Here is a 22,577-nt window from a genome sequence, read left to right as displayed (position 1 = left end):
GATGGTATTTCTTGAAATGCAAAAGGCAGAATGGTTGCTTCAAACTTTTCTTTATGACATTGTGGAATTTCTTAGAAGTACTTAGATTGATCGTTGTGACAGATGATGGTGTTTTAAGGATGCTTGAGCAGATTATAGCTCAAATTCTGTTCTTAATGTTTTTTAATGTAAAGATCTACATCGTGTATAGTCAACCAAAAGATGATCAGCAGTAGTTCTGCTTAGAGGAAAATACTAAGTCAGAGTATATTACAGCTGTAAGTTCAAATACTAATACTTTGTTCTTTGTCTAAATATAAGTAGCAGGGCTAAACTGTGTTATCCTTCCACCCTCAAACAATTTACAATCGGAGACATATTACTCTATTGCTTAACCTTCTAGGATGCTGAAAGCAGCAATCTTTCTCTGAGAGGAATACACAGGATTCTTGCTTACAAGTCATCCCTGGTCTTACAGACTCCACTTACACTGTTCTCTGGGTACACAAATGTGTGCTTTCTGAAGCTGTGTGGAAATCTCTTAAAAATTAAGAATCCTGAAGTAATGTGTTTTGAGGCTCTGTGTGCCTCTGAGTCTTTCAGAAAAAATGAATTCCATGAAAAAATGAATTTTGTGCTTAGGCAAAGTTAAGTAGGACTAAAAGAAATTCCAGAATTACATACAACATTTTTTTAGTGTTCCTCAGCACCTTTTCAGTTTAGCTCTTCTGCTGAGTGTCGTTAAATCCTTAGGATGGTAATTAAATATCACTCCATTTAATCCTTCTTTTGGACATCAAATGGCAATGTATAAGTACTGATATAATGGACCTGGCAGAGCCTGAGCTGCACCAGTATAAGTGATGAAATGTGTGCTTTAATAAAGGGTTCTTGGTCCTGCACTCTCTACAGCTAATGCTTCCAAATGGCTGGGTTTATAGGGGTGCCCCACAGAGGGGCAGGTGCTGGAGCTGACAACAGGGTCAAGGACAAAATCAAGATGCTGCACTTACTCTTGGTCTGTTTCTTAAAGGGCACCATTTGTTTTTGCAGCAAAATTCCTTACAGATGCATCTATACCTTGCTGCACCCTGGTTTAGGTCTCCTGATTTCATATTAAATATGGATATCAGCTTAATACCTGAGGAAAGGAACAGCTCTCTGTACATCAGTACCATCTCTTCATCATCTTGTTGTACCTAAACACAAAGGATAATAAAAGTGATCCCTTTGCTCATGAGGAAAAAACACATTGCCTGATTTCTACTTGTTCACCCTGCCTGCAGAGCTTATCAAAATGTCAAATATAGTATTTTTTTATTTACTATAAATCAGACATTGCTTTATAACAATTGATCAGTATGTTAAAAAAAAAAACAAAAAAACACAAAACAAAACCAAAAAACCAAAACACACACACACAAAAAAAAAAAAAAACCACAAAAACTTGCCATCTGCTATGCTGTCACCCTTGTGACTTGAGTTCTCGGATTTTATGAAGCAACCTTCCATGCACATCAAAATGAATCAAAATATAATTGTTGAATGTGTAAGCACAGGAGCAGTCACTGTATAGGCAAAAGCAAAATAGAAGCAACAGCTGAAAGCGGCTCTTTCCAGTGCCTGCAGTGCACTTGACTTACTGCGTGTGCGCAGATAAATACTAGTGTGTGTATCTACACATATATAAAATTTATACAGTAGCAACTTAGTTTCCCAGCTTCCAAAGCCTTCCTGTTTTCTCACCTGTGAGGAGTAGCTATAGTTTGGCAGCTCTGCTGCTAACATGTTCTGTTACGTGTTGTGCTGTGCTTTAGCGCTGGCTTGTCAGGTGGTGCCCAAAAACCCCTTTCCAGGGTTAAAGTGCTGGGTGAATTTGTGTCTGCCGCAGTTTGTTACCATTCTTCCGATTTTTCATGTTAATAGCAGCTATGCTAAAAGATAGCCTTTATCATGCTCTTGTTGCTGCTTTCCTGCATTGAATTTTCAAAACCTATGCATCTAGGCACTTAAGCCAACACTGCATAATTAGCATCGAAGCCACTTAGATGCCATGTACGTGAATAGTTAGTGTCAGACAGCAAGCATGCTTCAAAACTCCTAAAGCAGGAGGTGAGTGACCCAGAAATGGTTTTCACCAGCTTATGTCAATCAATTTGCAGCTCAGCGGTTTCCTTCTGCAGCTCTGTTGTTCTTGTGCTGAATTACAAGGCTGGTTTTTCCTTTATTGTCATTTAAGTTCTTCAGCTGTTGATTTGATTTTATCAGACCCATCAGCTTACTTCCAAAACTATGCAAGAGTCCCAGTGGAGTGTCATGTACGGGCACGTCAAATCCATTTTTCATTTAACTCTATCATGCATAATCGTAGGTATGATAAAGTTTGTGTTACCGTCGTGTATTAATGTCACTTCTGTTATCCCACTACACTCCTCTTTCTTAATTTTTTCTTGCAAGGCCCTCCAGCTGGTTCTACCAGGGATTGCATCACATGAATTATGGGAAAGAAATAAATTCAGGTTTTTTCTAACATATTAAAGGTCTGCACTAAAAAATTGTCTCTTCACAGAAATTTCAGTATTCTTATTATAATCTAAACTGTTTAGTCCTTGATAGTTTGTAATTTGATTACTGAGCACTTACTTGTCTGTGTAATGGTCCAATCCACTTCTTTGTAGTTATTGCATCCCTTAGCACAGAAAAGACTAGACACTTATCTGTGGGTGTTGTTATAAAAGATGCTTAAAAATTAAAGTCAGAGTAATACTTAATAAAATGAAATCATCAAATCCAGGTTTGACAAGACAGATGCTGTTGTGTAAGTTTGTAAGTGCAGTCTAAAATTAGTTATTTAAAGAATTGATACGGCATTGGGATTTTAGTTCTTGTTTTGCATAGTGAGCATTAGCAGTGTATGAATAAATAACACGGCTCTACTAACCCCAATGTTGGTGCTTATCACCAGTTTAATGGAGAGAAAAAAAGAATTAGAAATAGTAGTTTTGGCAATAGATTTCACCAGTGAAAGCGAAGCATATCAGTCTTTGCTAAAAAGTGTGATTGCAATCCTTATTCTACCTTCAATTGCTCAATTTCATTTTTATTTTCCTTTGGGCATCATTTGAGTACTTAATTTATCTCCAGCACTCCACTGGAATATTTCTATAGCAGACAAATTATTTGTCAGATAGCTTTTGATGGGAGTCTTTCTCTTACTACTCTCAAATTACTTCCCTGTAGGCTTTTTATATTCTTTCTAGAAAGTCCCAGGGACCAAAAAGTGCTCTGGGATTGAGACTGACTTCCTTACTGCTGCCTTTGCCTGGGAGAAGCCTAATCTTTTAAAGAAAACTCCCAGTTGACTGAGGGTGTGGTTCCCTCCCCGTTCCTGCAGTAATTAAATTTGTAACTTCACAGCATCCAAAAAGGTACAGAATATAGAGCCCTTGAACCGGGTACCAATTTGTTATTTGTGACTTGAGTCCCTAGATCTTACACTTATTGGGCATACTCGTCACCAAATAAAAAGAATTTACTGAATGCATGAACAGTAAGTGGTACGTTAGAGCAAAGACAAGCTTCTACTCTTGCTGGGAGAATCTGAGAGGGAGAGCTGAAAGCTATTGCTGCGACCAACACAGACACCGGTGTACTTTCTGCTATTAAGTAAGTGCATCTGTATTTAGTCCGTAACAACTTAGTTACTGTGCAGCCCCCACTTTAAAAGGTTTTCTGCTCTGTCGGGTAACAGAACCAACTGCACAGTGTTGTGGGCTGTGTGAGGTATTGTCTGGGCTCAAGTTCAGGGAGCTAAAGCTTGTGTCAGACAGGAGCATGAACGCTGTTCATCTGGAACTGAGCTGCTGCTGCTGCAGCTGTTGACATCACCAGGTAAGGGTTTTGGCCCTTTTCTAGATCTGAGAAACTGCCAAATACTGTTAGATCAGTAAATAACAGCAAAGTGGCAATTAACAGTATTCATAATGCATGATAGAGGAGGAGGGGTGTTTTGAGCAAAAATGAACTTAATAAAGAGAGCTTATGGTAGCGAAGTGATTATTCTTTTGCACCGCAAGACTGTACAGGCCCAAAGCTGACAGATTCTGAGGATGGGGCAAAAACTGTGGTTCAGAGATTATAAATGTGGAGAAGTCCTTTTTCTACCGTGCTGGTAGGGTTTCTCTGAAATTGTCCTTGGAGGTTTTTGCTGCCTGAGAGATGACCCACAAATACTTGTTTTCTTTGTGAGGCAGAAAAAGGCAATTCTGTGTTGCCTGTGGAGTAGACCTGTGAAGCATGTGGGACGTCTGGGGCAGAAAGGGTTACGTGTGGGGACATGGATTTGCTGCTGCTTCCCTCTCCTTTCATTTTTCTCTATCCAAGCTAACTTGGTGAGCAAGACCTTGCCTCTAGCTATTCCCCTGTATTGAAGCCACTGCTGGCTGCTCTCTTTGCTGCCCCATTTGCACTCTTCCATCCCTATTCTTCTCAATTCTTTTTTGCCCTCTGAGTCCTGCATCTGTAGAGGTTTCAGGACTGAGTTAAATTTGGGAACTGGCTGCCACTCCAGGTGAGGCCAGGGCCCTCCTTCCCTTTTGAACTGTCCCTTGTAACTTTTTTTTTTTAAGGCACCTAAGAATCGGGGTAGATCTCTGCTCAGCTGGTTGTTCAACAAAATATACTGTGTTCACTTCAGCCCAGCAGTAGTAGTAAGCCAAATTGTTCGCTTTGCTACTTGGTGGTTTTCTATACCCTTTGTGTGTGTGTGTGTGTGTTACCTGTAAATGTCATCATTGATAATTTTGTGTTTTCTCCACTACCTTGGCAGAGTTGGGGACAGAGGAGAAGTTAGGGCAAGGTGGGAAACTGGTTTCCTGGAACAACATGTGCATCTTTGTCTTCCTTTACAGCTGCATGTTGAGGCCCATCACAGTTTTTAATCCATTTATTATGTTGTTGCAGTGCTTTTGTTTTCTAATCAAGATGGCCTGAGGTGCCAAGTAACCAAGTCTGAGATTCCCACTGAAAAACTGCATAATGATTTATTTTGACAAGATCTATTTACCATGAAATCGTGACCAGTGATGCTAATTTTACTGTCATTTTCAATTCATTATTAGATGAGCCCTTATTAGCTTTTCTAGCACTTTTTACTAGGAATGCTTTGACAAGCCTAAAATTGCATAGCTTTCAGGTTTGGGCACATTTTTTTTTTCTTTTTTCTATCATCCCCTGGGACCATTCCCACTCAGAATTGTCATATGCAACAACACTAGACCAAATGAGCAAAGCATACTGTTGCTCAAAACTGAAGATCGTTTAGGCACAGATGTACTCAAAGTCATCATTTAAAAAAAAAAAAAAAAAAAAAAATTACCTCAATTTACAGTTTCTGAAGAGTATTCCAGCAGTTCCCTTGCCTCATGCATGTGAGTTTTTTCTGCAATAATCTGATGTTGATACTGACTGACAAGTTTGAGTAGTGAGGCTCTGTCCTTTCTAAAGGTTATAAGTGCTAATATTTTGTAAACCAAATTATTTGAAAGGCATGTTCAGCACTTTCACTAGAGGAAAAGTTCTCCCTCCTTGACTTAAAGTGAAACTTTGACTGCCAGTGCTCTTTCTGGTGGCATAATGTAGCTTCTTCGTGTAGCCCCCCAATCCTCCCTGCTCATGCTTGACACAGGCATTAGCATAAAACTAGTGTTACCACTAGATGGATCTGTTTCTTTAATAAGCTACTGACTACCACTTGTTAAAGAGAGAAATTTTTTAAGGCTTCTCTGGGCAATATAAAGTACTTGTTATCTAACTGCTCTTTGATGACTACAGTTACTTGTAGGAAGGGCCATTAAAAAATGATGGGGTTTTTTTAGCCAGCAGCATATACTATTCTATTGCTTTCCATGTATGGAACTAGTAAGAGCTCTAGGATTTTGTATAAAACAATGTTTTGGTTTGTTTTGGGGTTTTTGGCTTTTTTTTTTAATTGATTGATCAGCACTGATAACACCTCACTTAAGTTCCTATACGTACATCTGTAAAACTTATCAGAATTTTTCCGGTGTAAACATAGGTGCTTTGACCTGTGACAAATTGAAATGCTCAGCTTCAGTAAATTTATTATACGTGGTTATCAGTTGTTTTTATTTAAGAAAAAACAAAATCTATTACTTTATAAATACTGAAAGCACATGAATGTCTACTTTGTTTTACTCAAAAACATCTGAAACAGAATTGCAAGGCCATTACTAAAGCGTTTACAGCAAAGGCAAGCCTTAAATGTGAGATGCAAAGGATATTTTTCAGAAGCAGTCACTTTATCAGTTCAAAGATGTGACAGTTGCAATTTCTTCAAAACTTTCATACACTAAGGTAAGAAAATCAAATTTGTCTTTGATGCTTTGCAGGTCTATGCCAGGAGACATAAACCAAGTGATTCTCCCAGTCCAAAACTGACTAGTTCTGACAGAGGCAAGGGAAAGGGACTTCTCTAGAAAAAGGCGACAAATGACCTAGTTTGGTGTTGGCTGGTGGTGGAGGTTGGTTTAGAGATGTCCCTTCCAACCAATACTGCTACAATTCTATAAAACCAAAAAATAAAAATGTTCATAGACATCTCTTATTCCACAGGAAGGGGAAAAAAAAACCCCAACAAACCCAAACCTCCAAAAGTTTTCTAAAAGCTTTCTTTGTACATAATATGGCACGAGAGAACTCTTAGATTTTCTGTGCTTACTATTATTTTCAGACCATTGCATTCCACACAGTTATATCTTTATTGAATTAGTATTTGATTTAAGTACCTCTTCAAAATTTTTTTAAATCCCCAGCCTTGAAAGAGAAACCCCTGCTTTCCCCAGCAGTTTATGTGCTTAGATTTCAGGTCAGCCTGTCTGTAATACTTGTCTGTAGCCAGTTCTAAATTTTATTTGTTTTATGGCATTAGTATTGCACCATCATGCAAAATTTGCAGTTTTAATCAACTGCAGCTAGACATCTTGTTTAACAGTATGTCTGAACTTATCTTCATTAAGAGACAATTCATTTCTACATAGGTGTTTCTCTAATGCTTATTTGCCAAAGCAGTTATACAATATACAAGATGCACCTGTGCCTCAGATGATGGTGGTTTTCCTCCTAGTTCTGCAGATCTTTCAGCTGGTGCCTGAGACAGCTGTCTGTCTTTTAAGGTCATACTGCAAGTATTTATTTACTTTCATTGGGCTGCTTTGTTTTTTGTTTGCTTCTGCATATACAGCAGCAACTGTCTGTTTCTTCCAGAAGTTTTAATTAATGTGGATACATTTTAAGAAGCCTATTTCACACTGTGGTAACAAATAATCATAACTTTTTTTGTATTTTCAGTGACTGTTTTTAACATTTGCTTGGACTTAGCAGTTTGCAGGTATTATAGACAGAACTCGTGGGTCTGAATTTTTAGAAGACGCAAGTGAAACTGAGTTTTTTGTGGTATTTAAAGCAGTACAGCAAAGTGAGGAAATATAAGAGGAGTAGATGTCAGTGTATCATGTAGTGTGAACTGACCTTGAATTATCAATATCTTGATTAAGTAAATGCTAGATAATATAGAAGTTGTGCATGTGTGTCTAACCTGACAGTTCTGTGCTGGAATTAAGTGCAGCTGCAAATCACAGACCTTTCATATGAATTTACTGTTCTTGAAGTTTTAAGCTGTCACAGAGATTAAAAGGATCAATAGTATTAGCTGCTTTTTTTCATTTCTTAAACAAGCTAAAGTATTAGGGTTCAAGTTACTGCTTTCTTTTATTGCTATTTTAAAAACAAGTATTGTAATGCAACTGTGATGTTGCGGAAGGATTGACAAATTTGACTTCTGCTAGGAAATCCATTGCAAATTAGTAACAGCACAGGCATACTCAATGCTGGTATTCATCTTGCGGTTTCTTCAGTCCAAATGCATTAACCTAATTGCATGTGATTACAAAGGTGTGTAATGTTGGTTTGTTTTACATGGTACTCTGCAGGTGCTTTTTAGCTAGCTTGGCTGCCTATGGTAATATTGTATGGCATCAGCTACTAGGGCAAATGCCAGAGCCTCTTTGGAGTATATAAGCTGTATGCATCTGTATATACTATATCCAGTGTTCTTGCTTGTAAATATTAAAATAGATTTCATAAGGCTTCTTATTTAAATCTTTCTAATGGTACTTAATTTGTAATTTATGTTTGAGAGAGGGATTTTGGGCAGGATTTATTAGCTTGAATTCTTGTTTAATTGTGGAAGCTTTTTTATAAATTTTGCAGACACTGTAGTTACTGATATTTGAAATCACTTCAGTTCACTAACAGTAATGAATAAAATCATAAAATATAACAGTATAATGCGACCTAATTGCAACAAGCTAGATTACAATCTTTTATTTACAGGTAGGCATAAATGAATTGTAGGAGTACAACTCAGATAATACATATTCTTCTGGGTTTTGAGAAGACTTTGTGGTTTAAAAAAAAATAAAATTACTTTTCAGCAACATGTATGTAGGTGTTTAAGTGCAGGGCATTCCCTGCACTGGTCTGCTTTGTATTCTAAAAGTTTGGCATATGCGTGGGTATCGACTAGATGAGTCTATATAGAGAAGTTGAAGTTCACTGTTTGCCTACCATAGCTGTGGTATTTGCAAGCTGTTTTAGATGAGGGAAAGTGCTTGGTTTTCTCCCTATTAAATTATGTAAACCAGATGAATGTCTTTACTTTGTATTTAAGTCTTAAAGCTGTAATTTTAGGTACTTCTACAGCATACAATTATGTTGGAGTTTCAGGGTGACACATAGCAGGCAAGGGGTCTGCTATATTATTCAGTGCCTGTTATATGACGTGTGGAAGCTCCCTTGCTTTTTTGGAACATCAGTTTAAGGAAGATGCACAGAAGAGCTGTCATTAAAAATGTAAACATAGTGGTTTACTAAAATGAAGGTTACTGCTCAGACTGCAGACTGATTCAAGTTTGTCTCAATTCTGGCATGGACTTTACATAAAATAAAAGCCAGAGGTTTCTTCTAAACAACAGTGCAGTGGTTAGAGTTGTATGTAACTGCTAATTTTCACCTCACAAAGTGGTGAGTAAGAATAATAATTTTCTGTCTGCAAAAACTGCTTTTAGTTTCAAAAAACTTTAGTGCTTTAGCTGAAAATACTGGTCTTTCTCTAGCTATGTAGTTTACTTCCAAGTAGTCATTCAGCTATTAGCTGAAGGTAAGATTCCTAATAGGCTGTTTCTTGTGATGTCCGTCTCCTCCTGTGTGAATTTTTGTTCAAGTAGACTCTGGCACATATGATTTGTCACTCAATTTGTACAATTAGCATTTGTGCTGCCATTTTGCTGAGGGAGAATGATAATATGTCAAGCACTAATTACCTATCTGCTGTTCCTAGGAGGTGCAAACGATGAAGTAGTAATACAACTAGGTTTGACTGTGCTATTTAAAGTATTTTCAAAATTCCTCTGAATTTTTAATTTAAAGTAGGTTCATGATGGTATGGTCAAGGCTGTTGCAGGGGGCTGGTATGACAGGCTTTGCCTCAGTATGTCAGCTGCTAATCATCATGTAGTCTTCTGTGGAGAGAAAAAAAAGACAGCTATATGTTTCAATACTTTTTAAAATATGCATGCCACTTTTAGGGTAATACCTCATGTATCTCTAGAGGAGGTAATGAAGTTGCAAATTGTCTAATCATTCTAATGCATGCATATTGCAATTCTGTTTGGCAAATCTGCAATCAAGCCATTGATTTAGTTTAGCTAATGCTAGCCAGTCATGAAGGGTTAGAATTACAGCTGTGACTGATAGGCTCTACGAGCAGCTTTCTGTGGGTGACAGATTGGTAAAAGCAAGAAGCTGTGAGAACAATGCTGTGCTTTCCTACTTTGCACTGCAGTGTTAGTGTTAAAGTTGATTTAAATGATCCCAGCTGGCTGCTACCAGAGACATCCGTCTGTGAGTCTGTGGTGGTGAGAACTCAGTGTTACTTAGTCTAGTGCGTGTGTCCTGGGGAAAAGAAGGTCTGCTAGGTGACATTCCTTGAAGATGCCCATATAAGCATTGTCAGTCCACCAACCTCACATGGTTTTGTTATAGTTGGACTATATAACTAATGCAAGGACCCAAGTCCAATTTACACGGGTGCCTGGAGCAGATGTGTTACTATACTTTTTTTTTTTTTTCTAACGGAATGCCAAAGATTCGTGGCACTGTATACCAAACAGCAAATCTGCAGGAGAGAGAATTTACTGTGACCTTTGACAACTCTAGCTGCTGTATTTCTTAGGCTGTTTGGTTTAGCATTGCTTTAAACTGTTATTCAATGTGTGTTCAGGAGGCTTGTGTCTGTGATTGTGTGCTGAACTAAATTTCTGTGAAAAGCATTGAGCTTTACTCCAGAGAAAGAATATCAAGTCCTGGCATCATCTGTTATTCTCAGTATGAAGTTACTAACATTGAGTTAGCATCATACTTGACACATGCATGTAAGTACAGTTTTAGTTCTATCGCACTCCTCTCGGCGCCTTTGCTGCCAAGGTTTTTCCCCAGACTTTGCACGAAAACCAAACTCCCTTTCTTTTAGTTTAGCTTATCTTACTTTTGACTCTACCATAACTGTGATCTCCATTTATGCATGATGACTTTCCTCTGTTCTGTGGTTTCTTTTAGGAAAGCTGTTGAGCATTACAGGAGGTCTCAAAGCTCTTAGCCTATAGATGTTATGTACCGAGGCCTGAAGAAGAAAAAGCCTAAGTTTTATGGCATTCTTCAAAATGTGTGACCAATGTACTGTATCTGCTTGATGCTCCAGTACCCTTACTGATCTCAGCCGCGTCAATATACCCTAAGGAGGAGAGCTCCCTATCAGATTAATAGGTCTAGAGCTGGTTTGGATACTGCGCTGTGGGCCAGCAGTTAAAGTCTTTTGCTAGTAGCCTGGGAAAGCAGACCCAGTGTAGTTTAGTTTTGAATGTGGCTTTTAGGAGGATACTGCACTTAGAAAAAATACTGACCTACTTTCTGTCAGTGCTCATTTGTGGCTGGCTTTAAGGCTTTGTGGCTATCAGCAGTCCACAAATTTCTATCCCTAAATACTAATGAGAAATAATAGATGCTTGAAAAAAGGTAAAGCCCTGCAGTGGATAGTTTATGCCATGTTATTCAAGTTTCTTTTTAGCTGAGGATATCTGCTGGTAGACTTCTGTGCCCTGAAAAAATGACAGATAAAATGTGTGTTGTCCCAATGAGTCAAAGAAATTATCCCCCTAATAATAGTAATTACACTGTGCATCTGTGATGTTCTGCATGCTTAAGACTGTAGAGATATTAGCTAATTAATCCTTTCAACACTGCTGTGCAGTTGGTATAGCTGGTACTATTATCTTCCTTTTGTAAATGAAGGAAAAAATGGAAAGGTTGACTGATGTGCTTAGCAGCACAGAGCAACCTCAAACTTCAGCAGCTTATTCCACTGCACTGCAGTGCCTTGAAGGGACAAGCCAAATGGAGGTTCATGTAGGAGCATTGCTGCAGACACAGTTAAAAATGCTAGCTGCTATTGCCCTTTTTTTTTTTTTTTTTTTTTTTTTTTATTTTAGGACTACATTACCTACCAAAATAGTTGGTCTTAAAATGATGGTAGAGAGGACAGTACTTGTGGCACAAGAGCTGTAAAAACAGCTACTGATGAACACAAATTCAGCTTTCAACCTTCAGCAGTGCTGGTGGCCTGTAATGTGGATGTGAATTATGACAGGGTACACTTTGTCTGCCAGCTGCTCAGGAAAGAAAAGCAGCTGTTGGTAAGTGCCAACTGTGAAGCTCATTTGATATAGAATTCATTCTTAGAGTGAATGAACAATCAGTGTTGATATAGCATCTTCTACGAAAACAGTTGAACTACAGTTCTTATGTTAAATGTGTTGGCCACAAAAGTCAATGCTGGCTGAACTTGAGGTGGTGTTGCATAGTGTTCGAAGCAAATTAATGTATTTCAGCACTTCAGGCAGTAGATGTTTCATGTTCGTCTACTGTTTGAACACTATAAAGGGTGTGTAGATTAGTGTGGTTGCTAATATTGCATCTCGATAATCTGGTGATAAATGTGCTGCGTCTTGTATGGAGGTTTCAGTTCATGTAACTATCTTGGCTTTGGAAAGTATCAGCTGTCTGTAAAACCCCAAAGATGAGTAAGTGCTTCTTGCCTTCACAGCATTAGCTGTATTTTTGTAAGCAGTTTTGCTGACCCAGCTCAGGTACACAATGTGCCAGAAAAGCTCATGTGCAGAAGGCTAATTTCCTCTAACAGAGCCCTCTTCTGCTCTTCTAGTTCAAATGTCTTATAAAGGCACCTGGCTGTTTCTGTTGTGCCACAGTGTGGTGTGGAACAAGGAAAAGCGTGTATGCTTGAAGCACATCTAACAGTGCGTTAGTTTGTTGGAATGACCTCCTCGGTTCTTGAGAAAGAAAGCCTTCTCATTATACGTGTCTATATGGTCTGGTGATAGATCCAAAGTTATGAATACACTAATTGATTTTTTTTGGATTTTTTTTATGGTAGCAAATAAAGACATCACTGGCGTCTTTCAGTGCCTAATTTTTGCTCCTTGGCAGCCAGCAGAAAATATGCTGATGTTGTGCAAAACCTCCCTTCTTACACTCAGAGGGTACTCAGCTTGCTTATGGCAGTAGATGGTGTAAAAGGGAAGAGCATAGAAGACCATAGATCTGAGAGATTGTCAGTCTTTGAAACCTTAGCTGATACTTTCCTACTATTCTGTATCATGACCAAAGTTGGTTGTGGCACTGACAACACTTTTAGTCTGGGTTCTCACTGCAGTCTTAAATACCTTTTTTTCCTTCTTGCTTGTTGGCATCTCTCCAGTAATTTTTGACCCCCGTCATCCATTCCTGATCAGTTTTGACACAGGAATAGAGATCTCAAAGCTCCTTTAGTTATTTTGAAGGAAAATTGCAGCTGGCTGTAGAAAACATACTCAGATTAGTATCTCCAACAAGAGAGAAACTGCGGTGGGGGTTCAACAGTTACTGGCTGTATTTAACTTTTCTGACCATTCAGGATGTGTAGCTCTGAATCTGCCATGCTTTGTGCCACCTTTTAACCAGTGGTAATTTCTGGATGTCAGAGGGAGCTGAGAATACTGGTTACGTTGAGGGAGTTTAGATGTGTAGGGGAAATGAGAATACTGCCTTAGATTCATGGGGATCATAAGGGTAGTTAGTGATATTGAAGGGAAGGGTTGGGACAGGTCTCTGAAGTTTGGTATCCTAATATTTCATCACTTGGAAAACATTAGCTTCTTTTTTTAGTTAATGAGCATGAAGGGAAATTGACTCTTGATTGAACTGCCTGTCTATTTTCATAGCTATTAACTTTGTGCTGTAGCATGTAAAGCTACCTTCACAAGCAGCATTACCAAAATAGCACAACCTTTAAACTGAAACAATAAATACTATTTATCTTTAAAATGGCACTTTTCCCTTTTCCTCGTTTTCTGAATTATTTTTGATGAATATTCCCTTAAGCTGCCTGTTTGGCTCATGAATGCCAGTGGATATAGATTAATAACAGCATATGGGTGAGCATTTCTGATATTCTTTTTCTTATGTGCACACTAAACTGCGTGGCCCTGCTCTGATGCACTGCTTTTGGATGCGGATGTGAACAGAGATGCTTTTAAAGAAATATTGAATGGGTTTGTATTGCTAATATTTTTTCTGTTACTTGAAATATTTTATTGAATTTCTCTTTAGCTTTTTGGCACTTTGAAGGTTGGGAGGTTATCTGCCAGTGGGCACGTGATCTGTAAACGTGTAGCAAATTTCTAGGCCTTCACTTTGAATTCGTTCTCCCCAGGTGCAGGACTTCACACTTTCCCTTGTTGAACCTGGGAATTATTAATTACCCTATGATTTTGGGCTGTCAGCCTTGTCACCCAGCCTCGGGTCTGCAGCCCTTACTGAGGGGTGTTGTCTGGTGTGGTGGGACACCCCAGCTGCCTGTGTTTTCTGTATGTTATCCTAGATTATACTCCTGTTGACAGGACATTTTTGTCTTGTAATTAGCATAGTCACTTACTTCATACGTGTGTCTTACCTAGCGCTGAGACTCTCGGTCTTTCAGCTATCCTTTCTAGCAGAGCACCACTTCTGAAGCAGTTTGCTGGATCTGAACAGAAGATAGATGATGCTTTTTTTTTTTTTTTTCCTTCTTTTTTTCCCTCTTGCCAGACCAGCCTTCTGTTTAGTGCTGCAGAGCAGCCAAGCCCAGGGAAGAGCCAGTGCTCCCAAACTGGTGGGACTTGGGAAGTTAATTAAAAATATTAGTTAGCATTTGTTCTACTAATGATGAATCAGTTTGCTAGAAAGCCCCCATGAAAGTGGGTATTCACAGCACTGCAGCACTTGTGGTTGTAGGATTCTGTGAAAAAAGTATGTATGTTAAATTTTATAGTGAGTATTAATGTTTTGGAGGGCGTAATGGCCGCCAACACCGCAACTGCGGAGATTTGGATCTAACCAGGTCTTCGCACAGGCTGTGACCCAGCCTAGGCACCTTCTGACAGTTGCCTGTGAGTCTAACATGAGGGAGGGTGTGCCACAGCGCCGAACTTGGGGGAAAAATTTGTTCCAGAGAGAAAGCTGCTGAGCATGCTACACTGCTCTGACCTGGTATTTTGTTATTTATCTTTTTAAAAGTGGCTGTGTTTATAAAATTTTCTGGATTCTGAAAAGAAAAATTGCTAAGAATTGTTTTAATGTTAACTGTGATACTTGTACTGTTTGGCCGGTCTGATAGAACACTTGTTCTCCTTTTAGTGTTTAAGTAAAATACAAGATTCCAAGGATATGTGCTAATAAATAATTATGGTTTTCTTTTGGTCTTTGTATATATAGCACTTTTTCCATGTAACTAGGCAAATTATTTGATTGTGCAGGGCAGTAATAACCAATATACCTTTTTCACGTGCAGTGATATTTGCCTTCACTCAGATGCTCAGAATTTAAAGTAATTTTTCAAAGCTTGTGGATTTCATTTATTTTTTCATTTTCATTCTTTCAATAAGTTATGTTGTTCATGACAATTGATATTGTTTCACATAAAGGAGGGTCTGTGTTAAAATAGCTGATACTTTTTTGTTGTTAATTACTGTGAAACATAATGGGATAGGTTACTGCTGGGTTGAAAGTGGGAGTAAAAGGAGAAAAAGAATTGTGAATCTGAACACCTGACATTTTTATCTGGTACAGAGAAAGAATTCCCTCTCTACCAGTAATAATAAACTAGTCTGTTTTGAAGGTGTATTCAAGTGGAGTGATTATTTTAGGATTGTAGCATTTATTATTGCATGAAAACCTTTTTCCCTTCTACCAGTAAAATTTTACGTTCTAAACTGTCAAACAAAATACGGCTATGATTGCATTATGATGATGTAACCAATGTATTTTTTACTACTCCCCAGAAGAGGTTTTTCCTTTAAAAGGAAAGATACTTTGTGTATAAAAACCCACGAGGATAGACAATAATAGCTTGTATCCCCTAAAGCTTGTCCTTGGGGAGAGAAGCACAACTTTATGTAACTCGTGCTTAACTGAGTGTGAGGGACTAGGAATGAGCAATGTTCATTGATCCCATATTGTAACAACAGAAATCTCTTTCAGTATATGACCGGCAGAGACAGTCAGACTTATTCCTAAGCGAGGAAGCAAAAAGCAGTAATTGTAACATCATTTAAGAAAGCTTTTGGTTTCTTCCTAAGGCAATCCTTTTATTTTATGTAGTAAGTGTTGTTAAAACCAGAGCACTCCTTTGCTTTACTTTGTAGCCCAGAATTTGTATGAAGGGTTATGAGCAGTGCTGCAACTTTTCTGTTGAGTAATTAATGTTGAATTGGTAATTTAAAAACCCTGCAGTGTGTTTATAAATGTATGCACACTTCTTAAGGCTTGGTTGCTTTCTACATTTCTATGTAGGGTATGGAGGAAAGGCCAGTGTGTCTCTGCATGTAAGGTGAGGCAGCCTTTCACCTTGCCACAAAGCACATATCCCATCAAGGATGCTTCATCGTGAAAATTTTCAAATATGCTTAACCCAAGGGAGATGAGGTTTTCAGTCACGATGAAGACATCTGAAATGTGGGCAGCGTTCTTGAAGCTGTTGACTTTGTTAGTGTTTTCCAAGTTAATAAATAGGCAAATGCCTGTTGGTGCAGCTCTGCTGCCACAGTGGAGGGAAAGCCTGGTTGTTGTGCTGTCTGAAGTAGTCTGAGAGTCCTCTCTACTTTTTTAAGTACCTGCTGCACAGATACTAGGGCAACACTGTCTCCAGAGAGCAAGGGGGAAGGCAAAGGTTTGTCTTGGATGCCGCCTTCTCCAGGAGAGCAATGAAGTGATAGCTTTTTCTATAGGGACGTATTTGACTGTTATGTGACATGCTTTTATAGCCATGTATAAATACAGTGCTCTCATTTCTCTGAAATCACTCAAGTCTGTGATGAGGTTATTATAGGCCACTGGACCAAACGTGTTTAATTTCCCTTATCTTTCCAAGCCAATTTCTCCTTTTAATGTCAATTAGACAGAAGACAAATGTCCTGTAAACAAAACCAGTTTATAGTTAATGTATTTATGTGGTGTTCTCACATGCTAATCAGACATGAATGAGAAGTATAGGCCTTACGTGTGTGATCATAGGAGAAGTGCAAACCTGTACTTCAGAGCAGTTGTTCTGTGAGCAACTTTTAGATCTTTTTGTATTAGAAATCTTGCAGTAGGTCAGAATTCACAATTATCTATGAAGCTCGCGCCGTGATGGTACTCTGCTTTGGAGATGTTTTCTTATCAATTTTGTCTAATAGCACGTTCAATGAGGCCAAATGTTGTCTGCTAAGAGATGAGATGTGCTGTTGTATTTTATTGGTCTGCTGCTAAAAGTTAGAGAAATTTTTTTCTTCATCAATTCTGTGTTTCCCTGCAGGGTCTTGTTGACAAGAGCTACGGAGCTTAGGCTTCTTCTTGAGGGTCTTTTTGATGAGCTGCTGCTTTGAATGATTGCCTTAGCTAAACCAAAACATAGGTTCTGTGTAATAATACCTGTACTGCTGCTGCTTTTGGAGTCCACAGCTAATCTCTTCCTAAATTTGAAATGCTCTTTGACAGAACTACATCATGGTTTGCACACTGGAAAGCTCAGAAGAATCTTTGTGAGTGTTTACAGTGCCCTGTGTGTGTGCTGCATGCTTGGTCAACCCTATAAGTCTTCAGTCTTAATTTGGCTGATGGAAGCCAATATCTGTCTTGGTACATCGTCTTTTATATCTACCCAGTATGAGTTAAAATACTGACTTAAGTAATGTGTTTGCCAAATAGCAAGAGGAGAAAGAGACAGAATTTTTGTTGGCATGGAGAACTGGGGAGCAGTAACACGCAGAGAGGGTGAGATGGAGAGTCCCTCCTTCATAAGCCAAGAGGGGGAGAATAGTGAGATATGCTACAGATCCATGCTATAGTAGAAAAAAGAGGGGTGATGAATGAGCAGACCACACTTTGTCCTTGCTATTGAGCAAGGCATGTTGAGCATCTCTGGGCTCTCTGATCATAGCTTTTGTTTCTTGCTATACTTGCTGGACTCTTATCCTTCTCAGAAAAAAAAAAAAAAAAGCTGAGGAAATCTACAAAAATAATCTAAGAATATTCTCTTTGAGCAGGAGAATATTTGAATGGTTTAGATTGCTGAAGAGAACTATAATGTATTATAAAAAGAATGTGGTTTGGTTTTGTTTTTTAATTGTGATGATTCAATGACAAACTGCTGTTAAAACCAAAGAGCTAAAATGCAGGTGAGCTGACACAGTATGATGCTGTGAGGTGTTACCTAGTTACTTGTTTGGACTGATCATCTGAAAAACCTGAAGAGTTATTTGAGTGTGTAATCTCCATCTTTCTTGTGGCTCTGCCTGAGCTACATTTGCTTGCTGTGTAAGCCTACTTAATGTAACAGAAACTTGTTGTGGCGGTTGGGAATTTCTTTTAGTGCGTAACATTCCTCATCATCTTGCAGCCACTAAAGAATGGAACCGTAGTGTGAACAGTGTTTCCCTAGTTTAATAATGTGAGAAAAGATAAGGGATTGTATCTGCTTTTATTTGTGTTTAACACAGTGGTTGATGAATTGTACCAGTATGCATTTCCCATACTCAGACACGGGCAAGGACGTTTTTATGCAAAAACCGACTTGATGTACGCTACTTTATATAATCTTTTTGAGTTGAGTGCTTCAGATCTGCCAACAAAGCTGTTAAGTAAATCCTAGATTTTTCACTACTTGAAATACATCAGAAAACTGTTCTTTTATGATAAAGGCTTCCCCCCCTCCCCCCCCCCCCCCCCCATTTCTTTCTTGAGCTGTCTGGTTTTTATCTTTTTAGGAAGATAACTGTCCTTACTTTCTGGTAGCAGAACTGGATTTTCTGGATTACATTGGTTTCCATTATCTATGTCATGTACTTACCAGAGAATCTCTCCATAGTTCTTGCAAGCTCTCTATTTGTGATATAATTTCAAGTAATTCGAAAGAATGAGCTATTGGTAAAGTTATGTTACGGTAGGATTTTTTTAATGCCTCTTCTATGGAACAATTTAGAAATTGCACCTGGGCAAGTGTAGCTGCAATGGCACTAAGTGAGTGTAGGATTGGTGTAGGAGTGTAGAATAGGTCTGAATTCCAAACATCTCTTACTGAAATGTTTACAGGCTTTTTAGGAACACTTGTTACCTGGAGCACAGCTCCTTTGACTGCCTTGAAAAGCAAGTAATGATGAAAACAGTGTGCCTGTGTTTCTAATGCTGTTTTAGAATAGCACTATGAAATTCTGTTCTTTTAAGACAGGTGACAGAGATGGTCACTACCACTAAAATGCAAGAAAAGAATTAATGCTTAATAAAAACATTTTTCCTTTCCTGATAGTGAAGCACATACGGTTTCTATTAAATACACTATGAAATCAAAATAATGAGGAGACAAAAGCATGCATGAGATTCTTGAAGTTGTTAAAATCAGTATTTAGGTCCGCGGTAAAATATAGTTGTTCTTGTTTGACATCTTTTCTTATGTAAGGTGATTCAAGTAACTTTTTCCATTTTCTTTGTCCATCTGTAAATCCTGGTTTGGGGTTTTTTTTTTAGTGTGGGGGTTGTGTTGTTGTTTGGGGGGGGTTGGGGTTTTTTTTGTTGTTTTTTTTTTTTTTTTTACTCAGTTGCATTTGTATTCCTTTTTTTTGCGTATGAAAGTGTGAGGTTTGTATTCTTTGGTTTTGTACACTGGCTCTGTCTGCATTGAAGATATGGGCAGTGCAGTTTGCAGAGGTGTTTTTCATCTACAAGGTCTGCATTCTTAACTCGGGGTGGGAAATCTCACCCTGCCTACTACCTCAGGTATGAGTTTTTATAGGGACTTTGTTCTAAAAGCACTTTACAAACTATATGTACAATATTTTTCTGCAATGAAAGCCACTCCAAGGAGAGAGCAGTCGTTTTACAGCCTATGTGAATTTTGTGGAAAGATCTGGACGCAGAAGGTTAGCACCAGAGTTGGTACCAGCTTAAGGTACTGCTAACAGGGTCATTCTCGCAAATGTGCTTGTGGGCAACAAGCGTTCCAGAAATTGGTGCCAGATCTTTGAAAGGAACACAAGCTCTGAATATGCTACCATTTTTTAAAAAAATGTTGCTAAATGCTTTCTTCTTGCTGCTGCGTCCTTGAGCCATATGATTCTAGGTCTCAGTGTTGGGTTGTTGGTTTTTTTGGGTTTTTTTTGCATGCTTTTCCAGCTTATGGCTTCTTCCCTGCTCACATGTTAATGCAATGACTTAACTGAATAAAGTTTCATACCTCACAGCTGCATCTGGACATTCCCATTGCTTACATCCGTGCTGAAGTGGTGTTTAGATAGACTTTTCTATATGGTTACTCTGGGTAGGATTTAACCAGAACCTGTTTCCTCTTCTGGAGTGTTTTATTCCCTCATCCATCTGACTGCTGGAGTCTTGCCTTTATGTAAGGAAGGCTCAGACTGCTGCTCCAAGGTCTTTCAGTGCATCTGTTGCAGGGAGTTGTCTGTGAGGTTCTGACCTTGTCTTTCAGCAGTGATTCAGGACATTTACTTTCCTCTAGAAGATCGTTGCTTCGTGCATGAAGCCAGTTTGATACGTGCTGGTGTTGGATGCACGTGCTTCTGGAAGAAGTGCGGCCTCATGGAGAGGTCCTAATGTGTCCCATATATAAATCCAGTCAGGCTGTGCATTTTTTTAACAGACATCCCAAGCGTGCGCAACTGCGTAGGACACTGTCTAAATAGCATTCCCTTTTTTTGGATAATTATTTATCTAGTTTTTATTTATTATTATCTACGTTATTCAATCATGCTTTCAATGTGAAAGGTCTTTTCCCTAGGTTTTGCTTTCAGGTAATCCCTTTGGCTGCCAACTGTAACATCAGGTGTTGAAGGGGATGAGGGTACCTGTCTCTAGTTCAACACCTCACACCCACAGAAAACGGAGCTATTCTCCATCTTGAGAGGCAGTGTAATTTCAACAACCAGGGAGGCTGTTGGCCCAGCACTGCTGTGTCTGGTAGTGGCTAATTCAGGTCATCAGTGGGAAAAACGAGACAACAACAATTTGTCAGTGCCTCACAGTGATAAGGAGGCAGAAATCTGGAAGGAGACTGCAATTGCAGTGTATTGCGTAGTGAAAGCTGCCTTAAAAATAAGACAAGAGAGAGAGAAAAGCCAGAAACAGCTTACAGCTGGGTGTAATCAAACAGTCTAGACAAGGTGCCTACACTGAAAAGGATAAATAATATAGGTAATTAAATATATGTGTTAGCAAAGTGAATGTCTCCACCATCACATCTGTGAGTTGATTCATCTCTTCAGTAATCTAGTGAGCACACCAGTGTCTTCTCTCTGTTCTCTTATTACCTACATCCATTTTGTTTCTCTTCTTATTATCTGCTGCTTCGTGTTTATTCTTCCATCTTTAGCACTTTGCTGCTGAAATAAATACCAGCCTTTGCAACGACCAATGGAGTTTTCCTTGCTTGAAGTGCTGTAAGCTAAGATGTCTTAAAGTGGAACCCTGAGATTTACTGTTGGGCTGTGTAAGTCTTTTTCCAGAAGTAACCCTGGGAAGATGCACAGTGTGAGGCTCGTGGTGAACCCGCACCACCCCACAGAAAGCTCTACCTATTGAGAGCTCCTGTTCTGCCTCTGTCTGCAATGCAGCTCAAGTTTCAAAGTAGCACTGTATCAATTGTGGTGCAGTAAAAGTGAAGTCCAGTAAGGTCTTCCATTCAGCTCATAATGCGATATCTTGAAAAATTATGCTTTTGGTACTTTCTGATTTCATTTTGTTGGTTTAAAAATATAATTAGTATCTTTACTGAACTACTGTCCTGAGTGTAGGAATAAATTGTGAAATAAATACAACTTGTGGTTATTATGTTGTTGTTCTGTATATGTTCCTTGTTTACCAATTATATCTTACCTCTAGGGTAATCAACTTTAAATATCCACCAATAATCTGAACGTCAAATGGTACTTATCCTAGAAGTACACACGAGTAATCTATGCACATACATTAGGAGTATGCCAAAGTGTTTACTTAAATTTTAATGTGATGTTCTGTATAATTTTCCCATAGATTAGATACTGCAGGAAGTTTGCATGTATTTTTCCCCTAAAAGCTACATTCAGTAATAATGGGTAGTATTTATAGCAGTTGTGGTGAATTAGAAGACTGATTGGGTGAACTACTTGATTGCTGCTCATTTAGCAGTTATGCTCCTGCCAAATCGCTCAGTGAAATTGTGCATGGAAGTTTGTGTGTTGAAATATGCCTTCACCAGCCGGGAGCATCTGAGGACAATAGGAATTGCCTAGGCAGTACAGAAGTCAAAGTAGTGTTTGCAGCATGTGCAGCTTTAGTCAGCAAGAAATATTATTTGTTTGTAGAAATGAGTTGCAGCCTTATGTGCTTGAAATAGTTGTGTGTTGTTTTTAAGCGTGTAAAAAATGACAATTGTACCATTCCACCAGGAGCAGACATTTCAGGGACAGAGATAATATGAAGGCACATGAGTGCCTTCTCAATCGTAGAATTCAACATCTTTAAGATCCTGGAGTCTCTACAGATGCTCCCCTTCTGCTAATCTTGTCACGCCAGCAGCACGATGCGTTTTATCTGTTGTCCCAAGGTGTGGCACAGGTCTTGGGTGATGAAGGAAGTATTTCTCAGTAAGAATTTTTGGCGTACTATTCCATATCTGCTCACTTTATGTAGCATATGTAAGTGGATAAGGGGGTGCTTTACGATCTTGAGTGAAAGCAGCAGCTAAGTCTCCTAATCTTTCTTTCAAGATTAGGGACTTCGGTCCATTTCAGAGACTGGTTTTGAAGATTCTCTTCACAAGGAAAAGGACATTTAAATTTTCATTACTATGATATCTGAGATTATCTTTGACTCTTCATGTCCTGCAAGTGTTATGTGATGTG

General features: G+C 38.7%; 1 protein-coding gene across 9 annotated transcripts in view; it reads left to right on the top strand.

The window, feature by feature from the left end:
* PCDH15 (protocadherin related 15) overlaps window positions 1–22,577 on the top strand; it is an 852,429-nt gene that overhangs the window by 51,810 nt on the left and 778,042 nt on the right. Inside the window, exon 1 of one of the 9 annotated variants that reach the window (XM_030030430.1) lies at window positions 11,755–11,807. The exons of the other annotated variants lie outside the window; for them this stretch is intronic. The gene's annotated coding sequence lies outside the window, so the exon portion shown is untranslated. Of the gene's footprint in view, window positions 1–11,754; window positions 11,808–22,577 lie in introns of those variants that run through there. 9 annotated transcript variants of the gene reach the window in all.

This window comes from Aquila chrysaetos, chromosome 11, assembly GCF_900496995.4.
Source record: "Aquila chrysaetos chrysaetos chromosome 11, bAquChr1.4, whole genome shotgun sequence".
Classification (NCBI taxonomy): Eukaryota; Metazoa; Chordata; class Aves; order Accipitriformes; family Accipitridae; genus Aquila; species Aquila chrysaetos.
Note: the sequence above shows the minus strand (reverse complement) of the source record. Positions and strands in the feature narration are given on the sequence as shown.